The sequence below is a fragment of the Ranitomeya variabilis genome, chromosome 5 (genome assembly GCF_051348905.1).
Source record: "Ranitomeya variabilis isolate aRanVar5 chromosome 5, aRanVar5.hap1, whole genome shotgun sequence".
In the NCBI taxonomy this organism is placed as follows: Eukaryota; Metazoa; Chordata; class Amphibia; order Anura; family Dendrobatidae; genus Ranitomeya; species Ranitomeya variabilis.
In genome coordinates, this window is record NC_135236.1 from 498078209 (window position 1) to 498104500 (window position 26292).

Below are 26292 nucleotides of genomic sequence, written 5' to 3' on the forward strand. Positions count from 1 at the left end.
CATGTCAGACTAATTTGATCAGCTTCTATGAAGAGGTAAGTTCCGGACTGGACCAAGGGAACCCAGTGGACGTAGTATATATGGACTTTTCCAAAGCTTTTGATACGGTGCCACACAAAAGGTTGTTACATAAAATGAGAGTAATGGGGATAGGGGAAAATATGTGTAAGTGGGTTGAGAGCTGGCTCAGGGATAGGAAACAAAGGGTGGTTATTAATGGAGCACACTCGGACTGGATCACGGTTAGCAGTGGGGTACCACAGGGGTCAGTATTGGGCCCTCTTCTTTTTAACATATTTATTAATGACCTTGTAGGGGGCATTCAGAGTAGAATTTCAATATTTGCAGATGACACTAAACTCTGCAGGGTAATCAATACAGGGGAGGACAATTTTATATTACAGGATGATTTATGTAAACTAGAAGCTTGGGCTGATAAATGGCAAATGAGCTTTAATGGGGATAATTGTAAGGTCATGCACTTGGGTAGAAGTAATAAGATGTATAACTATGTGCTTAATTCTAAAACTCTGGGCAAAACCGTCAATGAAAAAGACCTGGGTGTATGGGTGGATGACAAACTCATATTCAGTGGCCAGTGTCAGGCAGCTGCTACAAAGGCAAATAAAATAATGGGATGTATTAAAAGAGGCATAGATGCTCATGAGGAGAACATAATTTTACCTCTATACAAGTCACTAGTTCGACCACACTTAGAATACTGTGCACAGTTCTCCGGTGTATAAGAAAGACATAGCTGAACTGGAGCGGGTGCAGAGAAGAGCGACCAAGGTTATTAGAGGACTGGGGGGTCTGCAATACCAAGATAGGTTATTACACTTGGGGCTATTTAGTTTGGAAAAACGAAGACTAAGGGGTGATCTTATTTTAATGTATAAATATATGAGGGGACAGTACAGAGACCTTTCTGATGATCTTTTTAATCATAGACCTGAGACAGGGACAAGGGGGCATCCTCTACGTCTGGAGGAAAGAAGGTTTAAGCATAATAACAGACGCGGATTCTTTACTGTAAGAGCAGTGAGACTATGGAACTCTCTGCCGTATGATGTTGTAATGAGTGATTCATTAATTAAATTTAAGAGGGGACTGGATACCTTTCTGGAAAAGTATAATGTTACAGGGTATATACACTAGATTCCTTGATAAGGCGTTGATCCAGGGAACTAGTCTGATTGCCGTATGTGGAGTCGGGAAGGAATTTTTTTCCCCATGGTGGAGTTACTCTTTGCCACATGGGTTTTTTTTGCCTTCCCCTGGATCAACATGTTAGGGCATGTTAGGTTAGGCTATGGGTTGAACTAGATGGACTTACAGTCTTCCTTCAACCTTAATAACTATGTAACTATGTAACTTGGGGGTTCAAAGCTCTCAAAACACATCTAGATAAGTTCCTTAGGGGGTCTACTTTCCAAAATGGTGTCACTTGTGGGGGGTTTCAATGTATAGGCACATCAGGGGCTCTCCAAACGCAACATGGCGTCCCATCTTAATTCCAGTCAATTTTGCATTGAAAAGTAAAATGGCACTCCTTCCCTTCCGAGCTCTGCTGTGCGCCCAAACAGTGGTTTACCCCCACATATGGGGTATCGTCGTACTCAGGACAAATTGCACAACAACTTTTGTGGTCTAATTTCTTCTCTTACCCTTGGGAAAATAAAAAATTGGTGGCAAAAAGATCACTTTTGTGAAAAATATGATTTTTTATTTTTACGGCTCTGCATTATAAACTTCTGTGAAGCACTTGGTGGGTCAAAGTGCTCACCACACATCTAGATAAGTTCCTTAGGGGGTCTACTTTCCAAAATGGTGTCACTTATGGGGGGTTTCAATGTTTAGGCACATCAGGGGCTCTCCAAACGCAACATGGCGTCCCATCTCAATTCCAGTCAATTTTGCATTGAAAAGTAAAATGGCGCTCCTTTCCTTCCGAGCTCTGCCATGCGCCCAAACAGTGGTTTACTCCCACATATTGGGTATCAGCGTACTCAGGACAAATTGTACAACAACTTTTGGGGTCCATTTTCTCCTGTTACCCTTGGTAAAATAAAACAAATTGGAGCTGAAATAAATTTTGTGTGAAAAAAAGTTAAATGTTCATTTTTATTTAAAAATTCAAAAAATTCCTGTGAACCACCTGAAGGGTTAATAGACTTCTTGAATGTGGTTTTGAGCACCTTGAGGGGTGCAGTTTTTAGAATGGTGTCACACTTGGTTATTTTCTATCATATTGACCCCTCAAAATGACTTCAAATGAGATGCGGTCCCTAAAAAAAAAATGGTGTTGTAAAAATGAGAAATTTCTGGTCAACTTTTAACCCTTATAACTCCCTAACAAAAAAAAAATTTGTTTCCAAAATTGTGCTGATGTAAAGTAGACATGTGGGGAATGTTACTTATTAAGTATTTTGCGTGACATATCTCTGTGACTTAAGGGCATAAAAATTCAAAGTTGGAAAATTGCGAAATTTTCAAAATTTTCGCCAAATTTCAATTTTTTTCACAAATAAACGCAAGTTATATCGAATAAATTTTACCACTATCATGAAGTACAATATGTCACGAGAAAACAGTGTCAGAATCGCCAAGATCCGTTGAAGAGTTCCAGAGTTATAACCTCATAAAGGGACAGTGGTCAGAATTGTAAAAATTGGCCTGGTCATTAACGTGCAAACCACCCTTGGGGGTGAAGGGGTTAATGAGAAAAAAAATTAAGTTTTTTGAATTTACCAAATGGCTGCAATGAAATAAAGAATTAAAAATTTAAAGGGCTATGAATACTTTCCGAACCCACTGTAGATAAAAATAATCTATTTGGCCTCATTGTCAATATGTGAGAAAAATGAAATGCTCTCTTGGCATCCCTGAGCACATTCATATGGGTAACTATTCTCTTGCATTGTTTTTGTATTAAACATAATATGGATATGTGGTGTACTTATTTGATTTTGTACCTTGGTCGGCTCATTTGTTTGCACTGGCTTAGGCCTGTTTCACACGTCAGTGGCTCTGGTACGTGTGGTGACAGTTTTCTCACGTACCGAAGACATTGACTTACGTAGACACATTAAAATCAATGTGTCTCTGCACACGTCAGCGTGTTTTCACGGACCGTGTGTCCGTTTGAAAAACACAGAGACATGTCAGTGTTCGTGGGAGCGCACGTATCACACGGACCCATTAAAGTCAATGGGTCCGTGTAAAACATGTACCGCACACGGATGCTGTCCGTGTGCTGTCCGTGTGCCGTGCAGGAGACAGCGCTACAGTAAGTGCTATCCCCCCAGCTTGTGGTGCTGAAGCCGACATTCATTTCTTCTCTCCAGCAGCGTTTGCTGGAGAGAAGGAATGAAAAATCATTGTTTTTTTGTTTTTTTTGTGTTTAAAATAAAGATCCTTGTCACCACCCACCTCCCACCCCCTGTGCGCCCGCCCGCTGGAAATAAAATACTCACCCGGCTCCCTCGATGCTTCCTCTCAGCGCCGCAGCTTGTCCTGTATGAGCGGTCACGTGGTACCGCTCATTACAGTGATGAATATGCGGCTCCATCTCCCATAGGGGTGGAGCCGCATATTCATCACTGTAATGAGCGGTACCACGTGACCGCTCATAAAGGAAGAAGCTGCGGTACTGAGAGGAAGCATCGAGGGAGCTGGGTGAGTATTTTATTTCCAGCGGGCGGGCGCACAGGGGGTGGGAGGGGGGTGGTGACAAGGATCTTTATTTTAAACACAAAAAAACAAAAAACAATGATTTTTCATACCTTCTCTCCACCGAACGCTGCTGGGAAGAAGGAATGAATTCCGGCTTCAGCACCAGATGCAGGGGACAGCGCTTATCTCTACCGCTGTCTCCTGCATGGTCCGTGTGGTAACCAGTCAGCACACTGGCGGCACACGGCTGCCGCATGTGTGCCACACTGATGTGCCACGTGAGCACACGGACACACGGACACGGATAACTCAGGTACCGATTTTTCCGATACCGGAATTATCTGGACGTGTGAGACTGGCCTTCGTTCTCCCTTTGTGAGACTCCCATACTGTCACTCCTTGGAGCATTATTTGCACACACCCTGTTTACTTTCTATGGTTTTTATATATACATGGTGTGGTATATCGATGTACTCTATGCATCACACTACCATCTATTATTTACATTTTTTTATTTATTTTAACAAAAACAAAAGTTTTATATTGTGCCCTGTGTGTGTTTTTTTGCATCCTAAACATCTTATTTTCTCTTTTTAAATGGTTCTCACATGTAAATTCATTTGAATTGATTTTAGTGATGAGTGAGTGTGCTTGTCACTGCGTATCACCGGTGCTCAAGTCTCAGCCCCGAATGTCTCGTAGCTGTTAGGCTACTTTCACACTAGCGTCGTGCACTGCACGTCGCAATGCATCATTGTGGAGAAAATATGCATCCTGCAAAGTTGTCTGCAGGATGCGTTTTTTCTCCATAGACTTTTATTAGCGACACATTGCGATGCAGTGCCACACATCGCAACCGTCGTGCGACGTTGCGTCGTGTTATGGCGGACCGCCGCCACAAAAAAAGTTACATGTAACGTTTTTTGTGCGTCGAGACCCCCATTTTCGACCGCGCATGCGCGGCCGAAACTCCGCCCCCTCCTTCCCGGACCTTGCAATGGGGGAGCGGAAGCATCCTAAGACTGCTTCCGCTGCCCACGTCGGGCATTTTTTGCACAGTATGAGTCGGTACGTCGGGCCGATGCAGCGCGACGGCCCCGTACCGACGCTAGTGTGAAAGCAGCCTTAGACAGCCAATAAACATGCAGGGATTGCCTGCAATACATGGTAATGCCGTAGCCATGTTGGCTTCTGACATTAATGTGATTGGCCCACCGCATTGCATCATCTAGTCTTATATAGGAGGCAGAGCTTAGATTAGATCTGGTATATAGGCAGTGTTTAATTGCCATTAGAGTACTTCTATACTGCTGCTGCACCATTAAAACAAACATCCTTTTCAGGGCTACATACTGTCCTTTGCAGTAAAACCACTGTTACCTGCAATCAGTGTAGGGATAGCTGGTGGAGGAGGGATAGTTTTGGACTAGAGGAATATAGGCAGGGTTTATTGCCTGGTTTATTTATTGATAAAAACAACAGTCCTTTTCAGGGCTACATATTTTCTTTTCCCTATTAATACCAGAAAGTTTGAAGGCATATATTATATGTTTAATTTAAAATGCGCCAGTCATGCAGTCTTTTCTCCAAATTTTTAGAGGGTGATTATGCAGCTCTCGCCTCAAATTTTTACATGGTCATCATGCAGCCATCGCTCCAAATATTTAGAGGGTCATCATGCACCCCTCTCTCTTTTTAAGAGCTTAAGAGTTCAAATTAACTCTTCAGCCTGGGAAAGTTTATGAATATTTTCCCATACTACAGAGTTCATATGAATTCATGCCGCCAGGGGGCGCAGCTTCGGTGACGGCACCGCTAGTCACCGAAGCTCCGCCCCCTGCATTTCATTCATTCCCCAGTCGTTTACAGTTGGGAGCGGTCGCATTAGCAGTGCTCCCGGTTGTAAATGTATTTAACCCCTTGAGACGGATTTACAGCGTGTGGCTTGACTGTATGGTGGACAGGTATGGGATATTGTTGCTTTTTTTGAGGGGGGAATTTTTTACGGGAGAACGAGGGCTTCGGTTGGATTGAGTGTAAAATAAAGGTAATGAAACCTGTGTGTTTCTTTCATTAAGATTCTTTATTCTTAATGTGTGTGTTTTGTGGGATTAGTAATGGATAGGTGTCTTATTGACACCTCTCCATTAGTAAGCCGGCTTAATGTCACCTTACAATAGCAAGGTGACATTAACCCCTTATTACCCCATGTGCCAATGCCACAGGGCAGTGGGAAGAACAGGGCAAAGCTCCAGAATTGGGGCATCTAATAGATGCGCCTTTTCTGGGCAGCTGCGAGCTACTGTTTTAAGGTTGGGGGGCCAATAGTAATAATAATGCGTTAATCACAGTTAATCACGGATATCATTTGGCCTTCTATAGAAAGGGAGATAATTATATGTAGCGTTTGGATCAATGGCACAGTCGATTACTTGGTGAATCAGAGATCTTTGAATCACAATTGCACCTGACACCCAAGATGGTGCACCACCACATTATGGGTGTCAGGTCCAAGCATTCCTACATGAAAAATTTCCTGGAAAGTGGATTGGTCGTCGTGGACCAGTTGAATGGGCACCAAGGTCTCCCGATCTGATCCCCTTAGACTTTTATCTTTGGGGTCACCTGAAGGCAGTTATCTATGCTGTGAAGATATGAGATGTGCAGCATCTGAAACAACGGATACTGGAAGCCTGTGCTAGATTTTCTTCTGCAGTGTTGCTAGGAGTGTGTCAAGAGTGGGAGAAGAGGGTTGCATTGACAATCCAACACAATGGCAGCACTTTTAACACATTTTATAAGTGGTCATAAACTTGTAAATAACTCATGAAACAATAAAGTTACGTTAAAACCAAGCACACCATTGTTTTTCTTGTGAAATTCTCAATAAGCTTAATGTGTCACATAACCCTCTTCCCATTGAAAAAATAAAGTTGGATCCAAAATGGCCAACTTCAAAATGGCCGCCATGGTCACCACCCATCTTGAAAAGTTTTCCCCTCCCATATACTAATGTGCCACAAACAAGAAGTTGATATCACCAACCATTCCCATTTTATTTAGGTGTATCCATATAAATGGCCCACACTGTATATATAAATAGTAGGTGAAACACCTTACATATGGGATATGTGTTGTAGCACCAGGTATATGGTTGCAAACTGAGAGATTATAATGCAGACAAGTGCAGAAAAAAGGCAATAATACAGACAAGTATAGTTGAGGTGAACTGACCTGGTGTACAGCCTTGCGGTGGCAAGGGAACCCCGAAGCGCGTTTCACGTTTAGCTTTTTCTTAGGGGAGTGTATGTCCTGAGTGCTAGCATGTGGTTCTTATATACCAGTGTTTAATCAGTGGTGGCAGCGGCTGGATTCTGGCACTTCCGCTGGCGAATCGGCGTGACGTCACTGCTAATCGGCATCATGTGACGCTAGTCCACGCCCCCATCTGATGCATCAGGATGGAAGAGCAGAGCCAGCGCCAGCAGAGACGCGTCTCCATGGCATCGCCAGCCCGGAAGCTGTCATAAGCGCTCACCGTAAGTGCAAATCTGAATGTTGGTCACTTCTCTTCAGACGTTCCTGGTTCCTCAGTTTATTTATTTATTTCAATAAAGTATTTTTCTGTGTTTTTTTCATTACTGGGTTAGCAATGGAGGTGTCTGATAGACCCCTCTCCATTACTAACACCAGGGCTTGATGTCAGCGGGTTTTGGGACAATTTGCAAGTGACATTAACCCCAAGCACCATGACCCCAATTGCCACCGCACCAGGGCAATTAGAAAGAGCCAACACAAAGCACTAGAATTTGAGCATCTCGTGTGATGCTCCACTTCTGCAGCAACTACGAACTGGTAATTTTAGGGTGGGAAGGCCCCAATAACAGGGATCATCCCAGCCTGATAATAACAGATCTTTGCTTTACCTTTTCTGGTTACAAAAAATGGGGGGACCCTATGTCGTTTTTTTTCCATTTATTTAATCATAAAAAGCTTTCCAATGAACGCCTTAGGGTGCAATATGTCGGGGTTGGGGGTTGTGCAATTACATGTCTGTCTATCTACATCTATTTATCTATCACTATCTATTATATCACCAGAACCACCATCAGTACAGTAATACAGCACTAGAACCACCATCAGTACAGGAATACATAATCAGGACTACCATCAGTAAATTAATACACCACCAAAAGCACCATCAGTGCAGGAATACATCACCAGACCCATCATCAATACATGAATTCATCATCAAAACCACCATCAGTATGTGCCTACATCACCTGAGCAACCATCAGTAAATGCATACATAACCAGAACTACCATTAGTAAATTAATATATCACCAGAACCGCCACTAGTACAGGAATACAGCACTAGAACCACTATCAGGATTATATCACCAGAAAACAGCATTTTAGGATTTTTGTTTTGTACACAGTTTCCTGCGCAGTCAAATTTTTAAGACAGCTTTACTCTTGTGGTCAAATGATTACAGTGATACCAAATTTATATAGGCTTTTTTATATGTATATATAATTTACTACTTTTGCAAACTAAGAACAAAGGCCTCAATTCATCAAGACTTAATTTTCACGCCTATCTTGATGAGGGGGTGGTGTGTGAAGAGTCTGATTCAATAAGATGTGCATGTCTGTTAATTAATCAAGTGAGGATCAAACTGGCGTGGGTCTCCATGTGCAGCTCACCACAAATCTTACTTTTGCTGGGGTAAAATTTGTGTCATAAATTGTTTGAGTGGGGTGTTGCCACGCCTCATCCCACCCCAGCTCAGCGCATTTAATTGGTAAAAATGACATGAAAATGCAAAAAATTGCTATGTTTATGCGCAGCCAGACCTTGCACAAAAATGTTGCGACTTTTCAAAGCATTTTTAGCCACTTTTCTAGTGTTAAAGCAGAATTAATTTGGCGCACAATATTTACACCAGCTTTTGGCTCAATTTAAATGAGGATTTTGGTTAATTTTTCTTAGTAAATTTCCCCTGATAATTTTACCAGGGAACAAAATGAAACTAATCTATAATATAACGGTGGGAGCGTCACTCTGTCCGAAGCCTTTATAAACTGCGCAAGCGCGACGCACCGCGCCTGCGCAGTCTGGACCAGAGTGACGCAGCCGAACTTACTTATCCCCCCCCAATATACCGGCCATGGGGGCTCCACACACCCGCGTATCCCCCATAATATAGCGGCCATGGGGGCTCCACACAACCGCGTATCCCCCCTAATATACCGGCCATGGGGGCTCCGTGCTCTGCAGCTCCAGTCAGTGTAGATGTAGAGCCCAGCGGAGCTCCAGGACCTTCGATGATGTCACCACTAGCATGTGACCAGTGACACGAGTGGGCGGAGTCAGCCTTCGCTGTGCTGGCTGTAGGGGTGCTGCATCTATTATAGCCAGCGCCGCACTCAAGCAGTAAGTACAGCCGCTCGCACTCAGCACAGCCACGCACAGCCGCCCGCACTCGGCACAGTCGCCTGCACTCAGCACAGGCACCCGCACTCAGCACAGCCACCCGCACTCAGCATAGCCACCCGCACTCAGCACAGGCACCCGCACTCAGCACAGGCACCCGCACTCAGCACAGCCACGCACAGCCACCCGCACTCAGCACAGCCACGCACAGCCGCCCGCACTCAGCACAGCCACGCACAGCCGCCCGCACTCAGCACAGCCACGCACAGCCGCCGCACTCAGCACAGCCACGCACAGCCGCCCGCACTCAGCACAGCCACGCACAGCCACCCGCACTCAGCACAGCCACGCACAGCCGCCCGCACTCAGCACAGCCACGCACAGCCACCCGCACTCAGCACAGCCACGCACAGCCGCCACACTCAGCACAGCCACGCACAGCCGCCCGCACTCAGCACAGCCACCCGCACTCAGCACAGCCACGCACAGCCACCCGCACTCAGCACAGCCACCCGCACTCAGCACAGCCACGCACAGCCGCCACACTCAGCACAGCCACGCACAGCCGCCGCACTCAGCACAGCCACGCACAGCCGCCGCACTCAGCACAGCCACGCACAGCCGCCGCACTCAGCACAGCCACGCACAGCCCCCCGCACTCAGCACAGCCACGCACAGCCACCCGCACTCAGCACAGCCACGCACAGCCGCCACACTCAGCACAGCCACGCACAGCCGCCCGCACTCAGCACAGCCACGCACAGCCGCCCGCACTCAGCACAGCTACGCACAGCCACCCGCACTCAGCACAGCTGCCCGCACTCAGCACAGCCACCCACAGCCACCCGCACTCAGCACAGCCACGCACAGCCGCCCGCACTCAGCACAGCCACGCACAGCCGCCCGCACTCAGCACAGCCACGCACAGCCGCCCGCACTCAGCACAGCCACGCACAGCCACCCGCACTCAGCACAGCCACGCACAGCCACCCGCACTCAGCACAGCTGCCCGCACTCAGCACAGCCACGCACAGCCGCCGCACTCAGCACAGCCACGCACAGCCGCCACACTCAGCACAGCCACGCACAGCCGCCCACACTCAGCACAGCCACGCACAGCCACCCGCACTCAGCACAGCTGCCCGCACTCAGCACAGCCACCCACAGCCACCCGCACTCAGCACAGCCACGCACAGCCGCCCGCACTCAGCACAGCCACACACAGCCGCCCGCACTCAGCACAGCCACGCACAGCCGCCCGCACTCAGCACAGCCACGCACAGCCGCCCGCACTCAGCACAGCCACGCACAGCCACCCGCACTCAGCACAGCTGCCCGCACTCAGCACAGCCACGCACAGCCGCCGCACTCAGCACAGCCACGCACAGCCGCCGCACTCAGCACAGCCACGCACAGCCGCCGCACTCAGCACAGACACGCACAGCCGCCGCACTCAGCACAGCCACGCACAGCCGCCGCACTCAGCACAGCCACGCACAGCCGCCCGCACTCAGCACAGCCACGCACAGCCGCCCGCACTCAGCACAGCCACGCACAGCCGCCCGCACTCAGCACAGCCACGCACAGCCGCCCGCACTCAGCACAGCCACGCACAGCCGCCCGCACTCACCACAGCCACGCACAGCCGCCCGCACTCACCACAGCCACGCACAGCCGCCCGCACTCAACACAGCCACGCACAGCTGCCCGCACTCAGCACAGCCGCCCGCACTCAGCACAGCCGCCCGCACTCAGCACAGCCGCCCGCACTCAGCACAGCCGCCCGCACTCAGCACAGCCGCCCGCACTCAGCACAGCCGCCCGTACTCAGCACAGCCGCCCGCACTCAGCACAGCCGCCCACACTCAGCACAGCCGCCCTCACTCAGCACAGCCGCCCGCACTCAGCACAGCCGCCCGCACTCAGCACAGCCGCCCGCACTCAGCACAGCCGCCCGCACTCAGCACAGCCGCACTTGGGCAGTAGAGCTGGAGAGAGAAAGATGTGAGCAACATATGGCAGAATGGAAACAGGAACAGGCAGAATGGGAGCAGCACATTACAACAGAATGGGGGCACAGGATGGGAGCAGCACATGACAGAATGGTTGCGCAGGATGGGAGCACCACATGACAGAATGGGGGCGCAGGATGGGAACAGCACATGACAGAATGGTTGTGCACGATGGGAACAGCACATGAAAGAATGGGGGTGCAGGATGGGAGCAGTACATGACAGAATGGGGGCGCACACATGACAGGATGGGGGTGCAGGATGGGAGCACATGACAAGATGGGGGTGCAGGATGGGAGTACATGACAGGATGGGGACGCAGGATGGAGCAGCACATGACAGGATGGGGGCGCAGGATGGGAGCAGCACATGACAGAATGGGGGAGCAGGATGGGAGCAGCACATGACAGAATGGGGGCGCACACATGACAGGATAGGGGTGCAGGATGGAGCAGCATATGACAGGATGGGGGAGCAAGATGGGAGCAGCACATACCAGGATGGAGACCATATATCAATATAAATGCTCGCCACCCAGGCGTAGAACGGGTTCAATAGCTAGTAATATATATTTTATTTCTTGATTTGGCTGAATAAATATTATAGAAAAAACACAAAAATTGAGCTTGACTGAAGTTCGTACACATGCAGCACATAAACGCATGTTCACATTGGCCATGAAACATATAAAACCTACAAGAGAAAAATAATGAGCAAAAACCCTGCTGTAACTAAGTAAAAAGCAAAAAGTACATATAAATAACAGAGAGTTGTGCCGATCCTTTTTGTCTGCCCTTATTCACACTGAGGTCAACATTGACACATGGTAAGGTTTTTAATATTAGACAGTGTAGGACTGTCCCAATCCGAGTTACCTTGACGTGGTGGGATGGCTTTTATGCTATTTTTGATCAAAAACAGTATTACTAAAAACTCTGTTTTTTATATGCACTTATTGCTTTTTACTTAGTTACAGCAGGGTTTTCCTAATTTTTTTTCTCTTGTAGGTTTCATATGAATAAATATTATAGACTGATAATTACTGTCCCAATGTAAAGCTTGTGCGTGTAACATTGATATGTGAGCAAATACAAGCAGTGGCATAATATATAGCAACCTGAAAAAATGTTGGAAGTGGTTTGTAAAATAACCAAATTATCGGACTTGTGGCCATCTGTTTATTAAGGACATTGTTTGGACGAGGGGCATATGCCCTGAAAGTACTCATTACATATCCTTCATCAGCTTGGGTCTGTATTATAAAGGATGACACATTTCAGGCATTATGTGGGATGGAATCCAAGAAACTTCTGATGTTTTCAGAAGACATGACTCACAGTTCTGAAAAAAACATCATTCAGATTCCTCAAGGTCACCAGAACAGTGCTTGGACTTAATTGGTAAAGATGTCAACAGTTGCAAGCATCTTGTGACCTAAAACGCAAAGCTACATCTGTTTATTAGGAAATCTTCCTCTATGAACATTTGGTAACCACCATGCCACAAGTAGGTTTTGTCATAGTCTGATGACGTGCAGACATGGTTCCTGCCTCAGCAACCACAAAGCTATTCACTCCAAGTGTAAATCTATATATATACTTCAAATCTTGGCTGCATTGCAGATGTCCTCGTAATTACCATTATGTGTAAGTTAGAAAAATAAGGTGACAGATTGGCGTATGATTGAATGATCAGGATATTATGTATACCCCTTTCACATGTAAAGCGCCATGAAATAAATGGCTTTGTAATAATAAATAATAATAATAATAATCATCAGGCTACAAAGGGCCTGTTGGAGTTCTGTATTCATAGGTACCCATAGATGTAGTTTAAATGCAAAGGTGCAATAAAGAGAATTGGCTTCAAATGTCTACATAGCCTTATTTTTGTTACGTGCCAGTGTATTTTCTTCAAAGCGAACCTGTTAGATTGAAAATGCTGTTGGATTTATGTGCTGCATGTTATCTGGCCGATGAGTAGAGCTGACTGATAATAAGCTTTGTGAGAAGAGATTGAAATTATTAAATTAAATCCCTGATCATCTTGGTCTTTAAAGTCCAATGGGTGGTACTACTCAATATTTGATGGCCGTTCATATGTAAAAAGGCATACTGAGATAGTCTGAATCAACATGTACATGGTCACAAGATATAAGGGGACCAACCCCCCCCCCCCCCCCTCCAGAGCTTCAAACAGCTTCTGTCACAGACATATAAAGGTGAGATGAATTATTGGACTGCAATGGGCCCCATGTACTCATATTGCACAATGTTTCACTTCTATGTGTCAGTCACTAATTAGGACTAGCCACTGGACTGCATTTACAGCAAACCTGATTTTTAATTATTATATTTCAAGTTTAGCTAAAACTTTTCTAAGAAAAGGTGTTTATCAATCTGCTTAGATTTTCTTGCCATATAACTGGCTGTCTTCAGTTCAGATGGTCTGTGCAGTAGTAAAGGTCCCTTTGCAGAAAGTGTACAGTAGAAGATTGGCTACAAAGTGCAAGGCCAATACTGAGTAGAATATTTTTTATCAAATTTCAAAGTACTAAAAATATCATGTCACAATTTTGGGACATTGTGGCATTATCATGTATAGCGCTATTGTAACCTAAGGCTTCTTTTATACTTGCCGTGATTTTTGCTGCCCTTTTATGTGGGCCTTATTGCCACAATTTTCACGGTCTGCCACAATAATGGGCCGCAAAAGACTTGCGGATCGACATTTTTCTGGTTTCTAATACTATGGAAAAAGTATTGCATTCTGCAAAAACGGTATTCACGGTGCACTGCAAAAACAAGCTTCCGTTGTTTTTGCGGCCCCATTGATTTTCAATGGAGGCTGTGTCCGTAAGCCGTGAAATATATCGAGCAAGCTCGATATTTTTTCACGGCCATAAATACGGCCCTCACGGCCTTACGGCGTATGGCACTCCTACGAATTTTTGAGGCCCATTTTTGCGGCCCCATAGAAATGCATCGAGGCCGCAAAAAGAGGCCAAAAAAACATGGCAAGTGTAAAACCAGCCTCTTGGTGAATTCTTCTGTTTCCATTTGGTCTATGATATATGATTAAAAACTCACTAGCTGAATCCTTCTAATCTCTATGTAGAAACAGGAGGTCAATTTTCCCTGCATGAGTCATGAGATTGTAATAGTCAGCTGGGTCAGGAATTGGAGAGAAGAATGATTAATGCAAGAAAAAGAGACTCCCTGTTTCTATATAGAGCTGAGAAAAGAGAAGAATTTGCTGGGTAGATAGGCAAAATGAGCAATTGCAAGTACTCAGTGCTTTATAATATGATAATTTAAATACATTAAGATGATAAATATTTTGATTGGACTGCTTCATTAATAGAGTAAACAATAAAACGTATGTATTCTCTGATTAATAAAAATTAATGAAAAAGTATACTAGGTTGAAGGTTTCGTAAAAGACAAAGCATATACAAATAATTCATGGCCACAGTTATAAGGATTAAGGGCAAATGTGCACTTGGATGTATGATTTACACATTGATTTCTGTATAGTTTTTTTTTGTTAAATATTGTATGGTCCTGGGTTTCTTTTATTAGATTTTTCAGTTTTTATTCAGTGAATAAATTTGCATAATTCTAGTCCAGCATCCTAGTCAGTATTCTGTTTTCGCTGAAAGGGAGCCAAGTGTACCATCTCTTCCTTGCCGTCATCCCCAGATCCGTGTTCGATTTTCTGAAATGTCGTGTCATGCCGCAACGATAATATCATGCTAGACTGAGTAATCAAAAGAGGAGCCTGGGATGCTGGCAGGTAGGAGACAGTTCCCAGTGCTCCCGTCCGGTTGGAATATTCATGTCGCTGGCGGAGTGGGTCCTACAAATATATTTGCTCATCTCTGAGTAGCATTTACTCAAAACGCTTGGTATATCGAAAGTGGAGTTCTGTTTTCTCAGTTATGTTTCTGTGGGATTTAGACTGATCAGAAAGAGCAGCAAAATCATTCCCATAATGCATTTTTATTAGTGATGAGCGAATATACTCGTTACTCGAGATTTCTCAGGCACGCTCGGGTGTCCTCCGAGTATTTTTTAGTGCTCGGACATTTAGTTTTCATCATCTCAGCTGAATGATTTACATCTGTTAGCCAGCATAAGTACATGTGGGGGTTGCCTGGCTGCTAGGCAACCCCCACATGTAATCAAGCAGGCTAGTAGCTTTAAATCATTCAGCTGCGGCAAAGAAAACTAAATCTCCGAGCACTAAAAAATACTTGGAGGACACCCGAGCATGCTCGGGAAATCTCGAGTAATGAGTATATTCGCTTATCACTAATTTTTATTATAGTGCTTTGGAACAAAGCACTATACTGTTATTCCACCGTGGTAAACTTCTTCTTATTCTTATTATTCAGTCCGCACGTAATGCGGCCCGAACCGCTAAACTCACAGACTCCAGTGAGGTGTCATTTCGAAGCCAGCGTTCCTGAGAGGTGTGCTAAGTATTTTTCGTGTCGATCGGATTTGTAGTTTTTGCGCAATTTGTGTTTGAAAAAAGTCTTTCAATGCGTTTCAATGGAGAAATTTTCCTATACGTTTATAATGGGCTGGTTTCTGAGGCAATTTCTAAAAATAACTGCCACCTGGCTGATTAGCTCATTGATATGCGCAGTCAGACACAGTTACTATGCCAACGCCTATGAACTCTACATCAGCTCACCAGGTCACAAGTTTTGTCAGATAATATCAGCTCTTAAAGTGACAGTACAGCACAATTCCAAACCACTATCCGTAGTCTTATGATTATTAGACTGTGGCCCGATTCTAACTCATCGGGTATTCTAGAATATGCATGTCCACGTAGTATATTGCACAGCCACGCAGTATACAGTGCAGAGCCGTGCAGTACACAGCGCAGAGCCGCGCAGTACACAGTGCAGAGCCGCGCAGTACACAGCGCAGAGCCGCGCAGTATAAAGCGCAGAGCCGCGCAGTACACAGCGCAGAGCCGCGCAGTACACAGCGCAGAGCCGTGCAGTACACAGCGCAGAGCCGCGCAGTATAAAGCGCAGAGCCGTGCAGTACACAGCGCAGAGCCGCGCAGTACACAGCGCAGAGCCGTGCAGTACACAGCGCAGAGCCGCGCAGTATAAAGCGCAGAGCCGTGCAGTACACAGCGCAGAGCCGCGCAGTACACAGCGCAGAGCCGTGCAGTACACAGCGCAGAGCCGCGCAGTATAAAGCGCAGAGCCGCGCAGTACACAGCGCAGAGCCGCGCAGTACACAGCGCAGAGCCGTGCAGTACACAGCGCAGAGCCGCGCAGTTTAAAGCGCAGAGCCGTGCAGTACACAGCGCAGAGCCGCGCAGTACACAGCGCAGAGCCGTGCAGTACACAGCGCAGAGCCGCGCAGTATAAAGCGCAGAGCCGTGCAGTACACAGCGCAGAGCCGCGCAGTACACAGCGCAGAGCCGCGCAGTACACAGCGCAGAGCCGCGCAGTATAAAGCGCAGAGCCGCGCAGTATAAAGCGCAGAGCCGCGCAGTACACAGCGCAGAGCCGCGCAGTACACAGCGCAGAGCCGTGCAGTACACAGCGCAGAGCCGCGCAGTATAAAGCGCAGAGCCGTGCAGTACACAGCGCAGAGCCGCGCAGTACACAGCGCAGAGCCGTGCAGTACACAGCGCAGAGCCGCGCAGTATAAAGCGCAGAGCCGTGCAGTACACAGCGCAGAGCCGTGCAGTACACAGCGCAGAGCCGCGCAGTACACAGCGCAGAGCCATGCAGTACACAGCGCAAAGCCGCGCAGTATAAAGCGCAGAGCCGCGCAGTATAAAGCGGAGAGCCGCGCAGTACACAGCGCAGAGCCGAGCAGTACACAGCGCAGAGCCGCGCAGTAGACAGCGCAGAGCCGTGCAGTACAGAGCGCAGAGCCGCACAGTATAAAGCGCAGAGCCGCGCAGTATACCGCGCAGAGCCGTGCAGTACACAGCGCAGAGCCGCGCAGTACACAGCGCAGAGCCGCGCAGTACACAGCGCAGAGCCGCGCAGTACACAGCGCAGAGCCGCGCAGTACACAGCGCAGAGCCGCGCAGTACACAGCGCAGAGCCGCGCAGTACACAGCGCAGAGCCACGCAGTATACAGCGCAGAGCTGCGCAGTACACAGCGCAGAGCCGCGCAGTACAGAGCGCAGAGCCGCACAGTATAAAGCGCAGAGCCGCGCAGTACACAGCGCAGAGCCGCGCAGTACACAGCGCAGAGACGCGCAGTACACAGCGCAGAGCCGCGCAGTACACAGCGCAGAGCCGCGCAGTACGCAGCGTAGAGCCACGCAGTATGCAGCGCAGAGCCGCGCAGTATACAGCGCTGAGCCGCGTAGTATACAGCGCAGAGCCCCGCAGTATACAGCGCAGACACGCGCAGTACACAGCACGGACACGCGCAGTACACAGCGCAGAGCCGCGCAGTACACAGCGCAGAGCCGCGTAGTATACAGCGAAGAGCCACGCAGTATATAGCGCAGAGCCGCGCAGTACAAAGCGCAGAGCTGCGCAGTATACAGCGCAGAGCCGCGCAGTATACAGCGCAGAACGCGCAGTACACAGTGCAGAGCCGCGCAGTACACAGCGCAGAGCCGTGCAGTACACAGCGCAGAGCCGCGCAGTACACAGCGCAGAGCCACGCAGTATACAGCGCAGAGCCGCGTAGTATACAGCGCAGAGCCGCGTAGTATACAGCGCAGAGCCACGCAGTATACAGCACAGAGCCACGCAGTATACAGCGCAGAGCCACGTAGTTATACTGCCCAGTCACGTAGTATATTGTCCAGTCACATAGTATACTGCATATCCCTGTTAAAAAAAAAAAAGAATTAAAATAAAAAAGTTACATACTCACCTCCTGGAGCGGCCGGTATCTGATGGTTGTTGCACCTCCTAGAGCGGCCGGTACACGATGCTTGTTGCACCTGGAGTGGCCGGTACCCGATGCTTGTTGCGCGCTCCGGTCCCAAGAGTGCATTGCGGTCTCACGAGATGATGACGTAGCGGTGTTGTGAGACAGAAAGACGGAAGTGCCCTTAGATAATTAGATAGTAGATTACCCCGCTCACCAATTCGGAACCCGAGAGGCCCGGCCCACCAAATCGGACCCCGAGGGGCCCGGCCCACCAAATCGGACCCAGAGTGACCCCGCCCCCTAAATCAGACCCAGAGTGACCCCGCCCACCAAATCGGACCCAGAGTGGCTCCGCCCACCAAATCGGACCCAGAGTGACCCCTTCCACCAAATCGGACCCAGAGTGACCCCTTCCACCAAATCGGACCCAGAGTGACCCCTTCCACCAAATCGGGCCCAGAGTGACCCCGCCCACCAAATCGGACCCAGAGTGACCCCACCCACCAAATCGGACCCTGAGGTGCCCAGCCCACCAAATCAGACCCTGAGGTGCCCAGCCCACCAAATCGGACCGAGTGACCCCACCCACCAAATTGGTCCCTAAGGTGCCCCGCCCACCAAATCGGACCCAGAGTGGCTCCGCCCACCGAATCGGACCCAGAGTGGCCGCGCCCACAGAATCGGACCAAAAGTGACCCCGCCCACCGAATCGGACCTAGATTTACCCCGCCCACAAAATCAGACCCAGATTGACCCAACCCACCAAATCGGACCGCCTGAGGGGCACCCAAGTGTGAAAGTCTTGCAGGGGCAGCCCGGGCACCATTCCAAAGCACTATCTGTAGTTCCTTCAGGAAATACCCATCTAGTTATCTTTACAAATCCAGATATCAAGTTATTTTAACATCTAACTTCTACAGAAGAGAGGATCTGTCACATTTTCAGACATGCCTGTTTTAGTAAATAATTGCATTCCCATGACACAACAATTCTGGAACATTTTTTCTAATATACATTGGCTTAGTCCCCTGTTATCGTTACAAGAAACTTATAAATAGTTTAGTAACTTGGTTGTGTTGAGATTATCTCTATACAAAATAACAATTTACAGTCGCAACTGACAGCATTAGTGTAGAAACAGATCCTTCTGACAAGGGGAATAGTAGTGTGTGCAGTTGTCAATTTATTCATACATTTCTTGCATTCATACATTGCCTTTACAAGACAGAAGCTGCTCTGATGATGCTAGTCCTGCACTATCAGTGCCATTTCCAAGGTGAGAAATGTAGAAGGATCTTTGGTGGCATCATGGTCATGTGCCAAAAGCCTTGACCATGCAAGAGAATTGAGAAACTGGATATCAGGAGAGAGCTGGTATGTCTTTTACACTGTGTGTGCAACATGCAATGTGTAACAAACAGTATATAGCATTGAGAGTGTATGTGTAACATACAGTATGGTAGCATAGTGTTTGTGTGTAATATGCAGTGCATTCCTGTGTAATATGCAGTGTGTAGCATGGAGTGTGCAGGGCCGTATTTAGAGTTTCTGCTGCCCTAGGCACTTTAGTGCTGCCTCCCCCTTTGGTGAGTATGACACTATCGGCAGTGACTTTTGGCAAAAATCGCTGATGTGAAAGTCGCCTTTTGCAGCAGATCCGGCAGCTTTTCCGCATCTGCCGCGCAATGGATCACTTACAGCAACACTGCGTTTTGGCCTCATTCATTCCCTATGGGATTTGTGGACATTCGTGGCACTTGCTGTGATTCGGCAAATGCAGTAACATACCTCCCAACTTTTAAAGGAGGTGTAAGAGGGATAAAGTTTGTGGCGCGCTATGTGCGCCGTGGCAAATTTTAGGCCACGCCTCTGACCACACCCATTTCACAACTAGTCACACCCATATCCACGTCCCAACCACAGCTGTTTAGCACTGCTGATCACACAATAATTATAAACAAAAAAATATGGCCACACAGTGCTCCATACTGTATAATGGCCACACATGATGCTCCATACTGTATAATGGCCACACATGATGCTCCATACTGTATAATGGCTCTACATGATGCTCCATACTGTATAATGACCACACATGATGCTTAATACTGTATAATGGCCATATATGATGCTCCATGCATACTGTATAATGGCCCACCCCCCCTCCCATCCTGTATGCACGGCTCATCTCCCCCTCCTCCCTGTATGCATGGCTCATCAGCTCCCCGCTCCCATCATGCATGGCTCATCTCTCCCAACTCCCCCCTCCTGTATGCATGGGTGGCTCTGGCTCATCTCCCATCCCCCCTGTATGCGTGGCTCATCTACCCCTCCCTGTATACATTGGTGGCTCTGGCTCATCTCCCACCCCCCCTGTATGCGTGGCTCATCTCCCCCTCCCTGTATGCATGGGTGGCTCTGGCTCATCTCCCATCCCCCTGTATGCGTGGCTCATCTATCCCTCCCTGTATGCATGGGTGGCTCTGGCTCATCTCCCACCCCCCTGTATGCATGGCTCATCGGCTCCCATCTTGCATGGCTCGTCATCTCTCCCCCCAGGCCCCCTCCATGCATGGCTCATCGGCTCCCCGCCACTTCCATCTTGTATGGCTCGGCTCCCCATCCATGGTCCTCCTTCATCCTCCTCCATCCTCCCTGGCTGTCATCATACTCACCGCGCAGAACGGAATCCTCCACCTCTGTCCTGGTGCAGCACCCTCGTCCTGTGTGAGCGGTCACATGGTACCGCTCATAAAGGTCATGAATATGCATCCATATTCATCACCTTAATGAGCGGTACCACATGACTGCTCACACAGGACGAGCTGCCGTCGCTGAGACCAGACCAGACATCGCTGGGGTAGGTGAGTATGATTCATACTGATGTCTTCAAGGGGGGCAAGGAGGCAGGCAAGCGGGCGGGTGGGGGGTTCGGGTTAAGGTGACCCCGGAACGGACTTTATAAAAAAAAAAAACCCCTGCTCAGGTGCCGCCCCCCGCATCGTCCCGCCCTAGGCACGTGCCCTAAAGTGCCTAGTGGCAAACACGGCCCTGGGAGTGTGCATGTATATATAACTTACAGTGTGTGTAATATGGAGATTGTATGTAACATACAGTGTGCATCATGGAGTGTGCATGTATATGGAGCACCACCAAGGGCAGCGGGGTACTCGGTACCCGGTCCTTCGGTTCACAGGGGGATGTCACGGTGGCTGACCCGGTCCATGGCCCTAGGGATATCCGTGTAAAAGGGAAAGGTCTTTAAAGGGGAAGTGTTCATGACGCCACCTGTGGTATTCGGTCAGGGTGACCGACGCTGCTTTAAGGGGTCTGCTGGGGTGATGTTATGGCAGCTAGATGTTATACCTTCCCACAGGTGAAGTGTATCCCCAGGGCTTCCCGGTGTGTAGATGGTGGATGGTGAAAGGCGCAGTGAAGAACGAGGACACAAGGTTGCAGTCTCTTTACCTTTACTGATGGCTTCAGCATCCACAGTCCAGAGCACCAGACCACAGGGTAGGCAGAGTCCGGCCGGTTTGGAGGCAAGTCCAGAGTCCCCTTGTCCAGGTGGAAATCAGTAGCTTTCCTCTAGCGCCGTGGTGTTGTAGTCCCTTACTGCTAAGCTTCTCATAAGGTCCCAGATGTTGTAGATGTTATGTCTCTATCTCTCTGTCCCCCGGATAGGATAGGACAAACCCGTATGACCGGTGGCCTCTAAGTGCCACCTTGCCTCCTGGGTGTAGGGCGGACAGGAAACATGAAATTAGCTGTCCTGCTGGTCTCTGGAGCAAGGCATAAAGGCTCATTGCTCCCTCGGTGTTCCGGCTACCGGGATTCTGCGCCTCAGAAGGAGGCAGCCTGTGTAGGGCTGATCCCCTTCTGGTATCCACTCCTTTGCTATGACTTCTTCTCACACTTTCTGCAATACAGTTCTCCTTCAGTGTCTCTTCCTAGAAGCTGCCGCACTTAGGGCAGGCACAGCTCCGTGTCCTTCTTCCTAGATCTCTGACAGGATCCCACCCCTAGTATAGAAAAATAAGAGACAAAAAAAGCGCAAATAGGGTCTTATCCTCAGCATTGCTTCTAATCAAATATGAGAGAACTGCTCACCTGGTGGTACAAAGTAAAGGCGTGTAGTTTGTCAGCTGCTGCAGATCCACAGGTTGGCGCTGCGACCTCTTAGAGACATTATAATAGATGAATGTGGATTAAATCCGCACTGCTATGACAAATAATGGATCCAGATATAGTTGTAAGGTGTTCGGGTGGTTTATTCAACGCGTTTCGAAGCTCATGGCTTCTTCTTCAGGAAGTGTGGAAACTTCCTGAAGAAGAAGCCATGAGCTTCGAAACGCGTTGAATAAACCACCAGAACACCTTACAACTATATCTGGATCCATTATTTGTCATAGCAGCGCGGATTTTATCCACATTCATCTATTATAAGGACCCCACCCCTGTCAGGGACCAACTACCTGAGCAGAGCTCAGCCAGCAACTAACTAACGTTGCCTACAGGTCACCAGTTTAACCAATGTGAGGAGTGACCTAATACATAGGAGCAGAGCTCCCCCTGGTGGCCTGGAGTGTGAAATGTGTTGCATGTTTGTGATACCTGGATGCAGTTGTCCTCCTTTTGCCTCCAAACATAATATCACTCTCCCCTAGAGGAAAATGACATTACTGCAACAACCAGGACCCTGGGGCGCTGCATATACATAACTTACAGTGTGTGTAATATGGAGATTGCATGCAACATACAGTGTGTAGCATGGAGTGTGCATGTATACATAACTTACAGTGTGTGTAATATGGAGATTGAATGTAACATACAGTGTGTAGCGTGGAGTGTGTGGATCGCCCCCACGTAGTAGGGCAATGGGGTACTCGGCACCGGGTCCTTCGATTCGGGGGATGTCACGGTGGCCCGACCCGGTCCGTGGCCCTTTGAGGGACGTCCAACAAAAGGAATAATTTTTATGGTTTTGGAAAAGGTCTTTAAAGGGGTAGTTCGTGACGCCACCTGTGGTATTCGGTCAGGGTGACCGACGCTGCGGTGAGGGGTCCACTGGGGTGATGTTATGGCAGCTAGATGGTATACCTTCCCACAGGTGAAGTGTATCCTCAGGGCTTCCCAGAAGTGTAGGTGGTGATGGTGGATGATGTGAGGCGCAGTGAAGAACGAGGACACAAGGTTGCAGTCGCTTTACCTTTACTGGAGGCTTCAGCATCCACAGTCCAGGGTACGGACCACAGGGTAGGAGGTAGGAGGAGTCCAGCCGGTCTGAAGGCAAATCCAGAGTCCCCTATCCAGGTGGAAATCAGTAGCCTTCCTCTAGCGCCTGTGTGTTGTAGTACCTCCCTGCTGAGCTTCTCGGTAAGGTCCTCACAACTGTTGTAGATGTTCTAGATGTTATTTCTTCCTCTCTGTCCCCCAGATGGTATGGATAGGACAAACCCGTATGACTGATGGCCTGAGGCTTGTTTATATGGAACCTAGAGACGCCCCGACCCCCACAAGTTGCCACCGTGTCTTCCTAGGTATTAAGGTCGGGCAGCCAACTTGGAATTGACTGTCCTGCCGGTCTCTGGAGCAAGGCTTGGAGACAGTTGCTCCCTCGGTGTTCCGGCCACTGGCTTCGCGCCTCAGAAGGAGGCAGCCTTTACAGGGCAGAACTCCTTCTGGTGTTTTCTCCTTGTCTATGACTTAGTTTCTCACCCTCTACAACACAGTTCTCTTCGTGTCCTTTCTTAGGATGCTGCCGCACGTGGGGCAGGCGCAGCTCCATGTCTTTCTGTCTAGCTAGGCCTCTGACTGGATCCCACCCCTGTCAGGGACCCTCTGTCTGCAGCTCCGATGTTCCTCCTTTCCCCGTCTGCCTGACAGGTGTTGCCTGGGCAAAGCCCAGCCAGCTTCTTACTCACTTTCTATCCAGCCCACCAGTTTTACCCTTCTGTGAGGAGTGCCCTAGTAGATAGGAGCAAGGCTCCCCCTGGTGGTCTGGAGTGTGAAGTGTGGTGTATGGTTTGCGATACCTGGTAGCAATTTAGTCTGAACTGGTGCATAACCAAAAAAGACATATAGCAAATAGATAAATGGCTGCACTCAATTTTATTGTGCTAATGTCTTTTTTGGTTATGCACCAGTTCAGACTAGATTGCTCTTCAGTCAGTTTTCCTTTATTTACTATGTCCTGTTTTTTCTGACTTGAACGCCCCGCCCTTCACCATGCTGTGATTTTAATTACATCCAAACACAGTTGGTTCTGACCTTCCTATAAATGCAGGCTTTACCATGTTATTAGCCATAGGTAAGTGTTCACACTAGGCAGACAGGTCAGGTACCCATCCGATCTGAGATTACCTTGACGTTTGGTGGATGGGCTCACAATTTTTGGCCAAATCTTGTGCTAAGCATCTCATGTGTTTTTTCATAGATTTCACAAGCCATTATGCTATTCACATTTCATGTATCGCACATTTCCTTGCTTTAGCACAGTAAAATTGAGTGCAGCCATTTATCTATTTGCTAAGATTACACAGAGTTTGTTTCAGGTCTGTAACCAAATTTAGACTATAAAAATGAATGAGCAAATTTTAGTTTATCTGAGCAATGCAAATCATTAGAAAGGTGTTGAAACCCTTTGTGAGGCTTTGAATGGTGTTACATATGAGGGTCACTGTGTGTTCATCCCCACCAGGATGCGCATGGAGGTGTATTGAGGCCTCAGATTCCAGTTAAAAACCCTGCAGTAAAGGGTTTGGGTGTGACAGGGTCAGTGTCAGTGTCAATCTGGTGTTTGCAAGAGTGCAGAGCAGAAGGTTCTGCAAAGCTCCACCTGTGTGAGGCAACACAGGCAAATGGAGCCAAACAACCAAGGGAGCTGAGAGTCCTGGCACCCACAGTGTACACGGCAGTGCAGTCACCCATGGCAACCGGTCTCAGAGTTGGACTGGCATGTTTATTGGCTGCAAACAGGAGGATATGGTTCCCGGTTTTGATCTGGAGGATATCATGTGCTGTGTATTGCTGTGAGTTGAGCATTAAAGAGACTTTTGTTTTGAACTTTGCTGGGTCACTGCCTCATCACTGCACAGCGTGGGTACCGCTGCACTACACCTTTAAAAAGACATTCTCCAAGAACAGAAAAAAAAGAAGTAAAGGAAATATCATTATAAGGCTAGGGTCACATGAGTGTTTTTAAAAAAGGTCTGATTTTTCATCTGATTTTGTTTTTGCAATCATCCGATATCAGAGTGAAATCAGAGCATGCTGTGATTTTTTCACAGTTTCAAAGTTCCAGAGGAGGTTGTATTTACTTATTAAAACTTTTCTGTAGGCTTATAGATAAATTGCATCTTTATTATTCCATAATCATTATTATTGCATTGTTAGTAGTTAAGAGGTGTATCTAGGTTTTTTTGGCACACGGGGCAATAATTCAGTTTGGCGCCCCCTCCTCCCATCCTCAAGCACATATGTGATTTGTACACTAAGGCTGGAATCACACCTGCGTATGGCATAGGATGCGATATGCTAGTAATGACACTCGGCTCCATGCTACTCAAATCATCACGCCGTTATAGTAAATCTCCCACACACATACAGTAAATCTCCCCCACCACAGTAAACCTACCCTTCTAAACACACTAAATCTCCCCCAGCCCCATTACATTAAATCTACCCCACAGTAAATACCACTTGTGAGGAATTGACAGATGTTATATGCAAGGGTTGCTATGTGTCCCCCAGGATGTGCACAGAAGTGTATTGAGGCCACGGGAGTGCATCACAGTCACAGGCATAGCTGTGATTACAATGCAAAATAAAATTAAGTGTTGGTCTTGGGCAAGCTATATCCAAGGGAGATTTAAGAAAACATGCCATGGGCTTTCATTTTCCTCCCCAGCCGGGCTTTCCATGTGGCCTACGGCCACGGGTTCCTTGTAACAACCCCTGCAGCAGAGGGTTGGGTGTGTCAGTTCTGGTTTTGCAAGCATACAAAGCAGGAGGCTCTGCAGAGCTCAAACTGTGTGAGGCAACACAGAGCCAAGCGGAGCCAAAAAGCCTGGCACCTCTCAGCGTACACGGCAGTGCAGTCGCCCACAGTAACTGGTCCCACTTACGGACTATGTTGTTTGCTGGCTGTGATAAGGAGGATCCTAATTACTTTCTTTTTTTGTGAGTACACGGACTATTAAAAGAGACTTCTGTTTGAACTTTCCTGGGTCACTGCCTGTCTGTCACACTGCACCAACCCCGCTGCATTACACCCTACACAGAGTGAA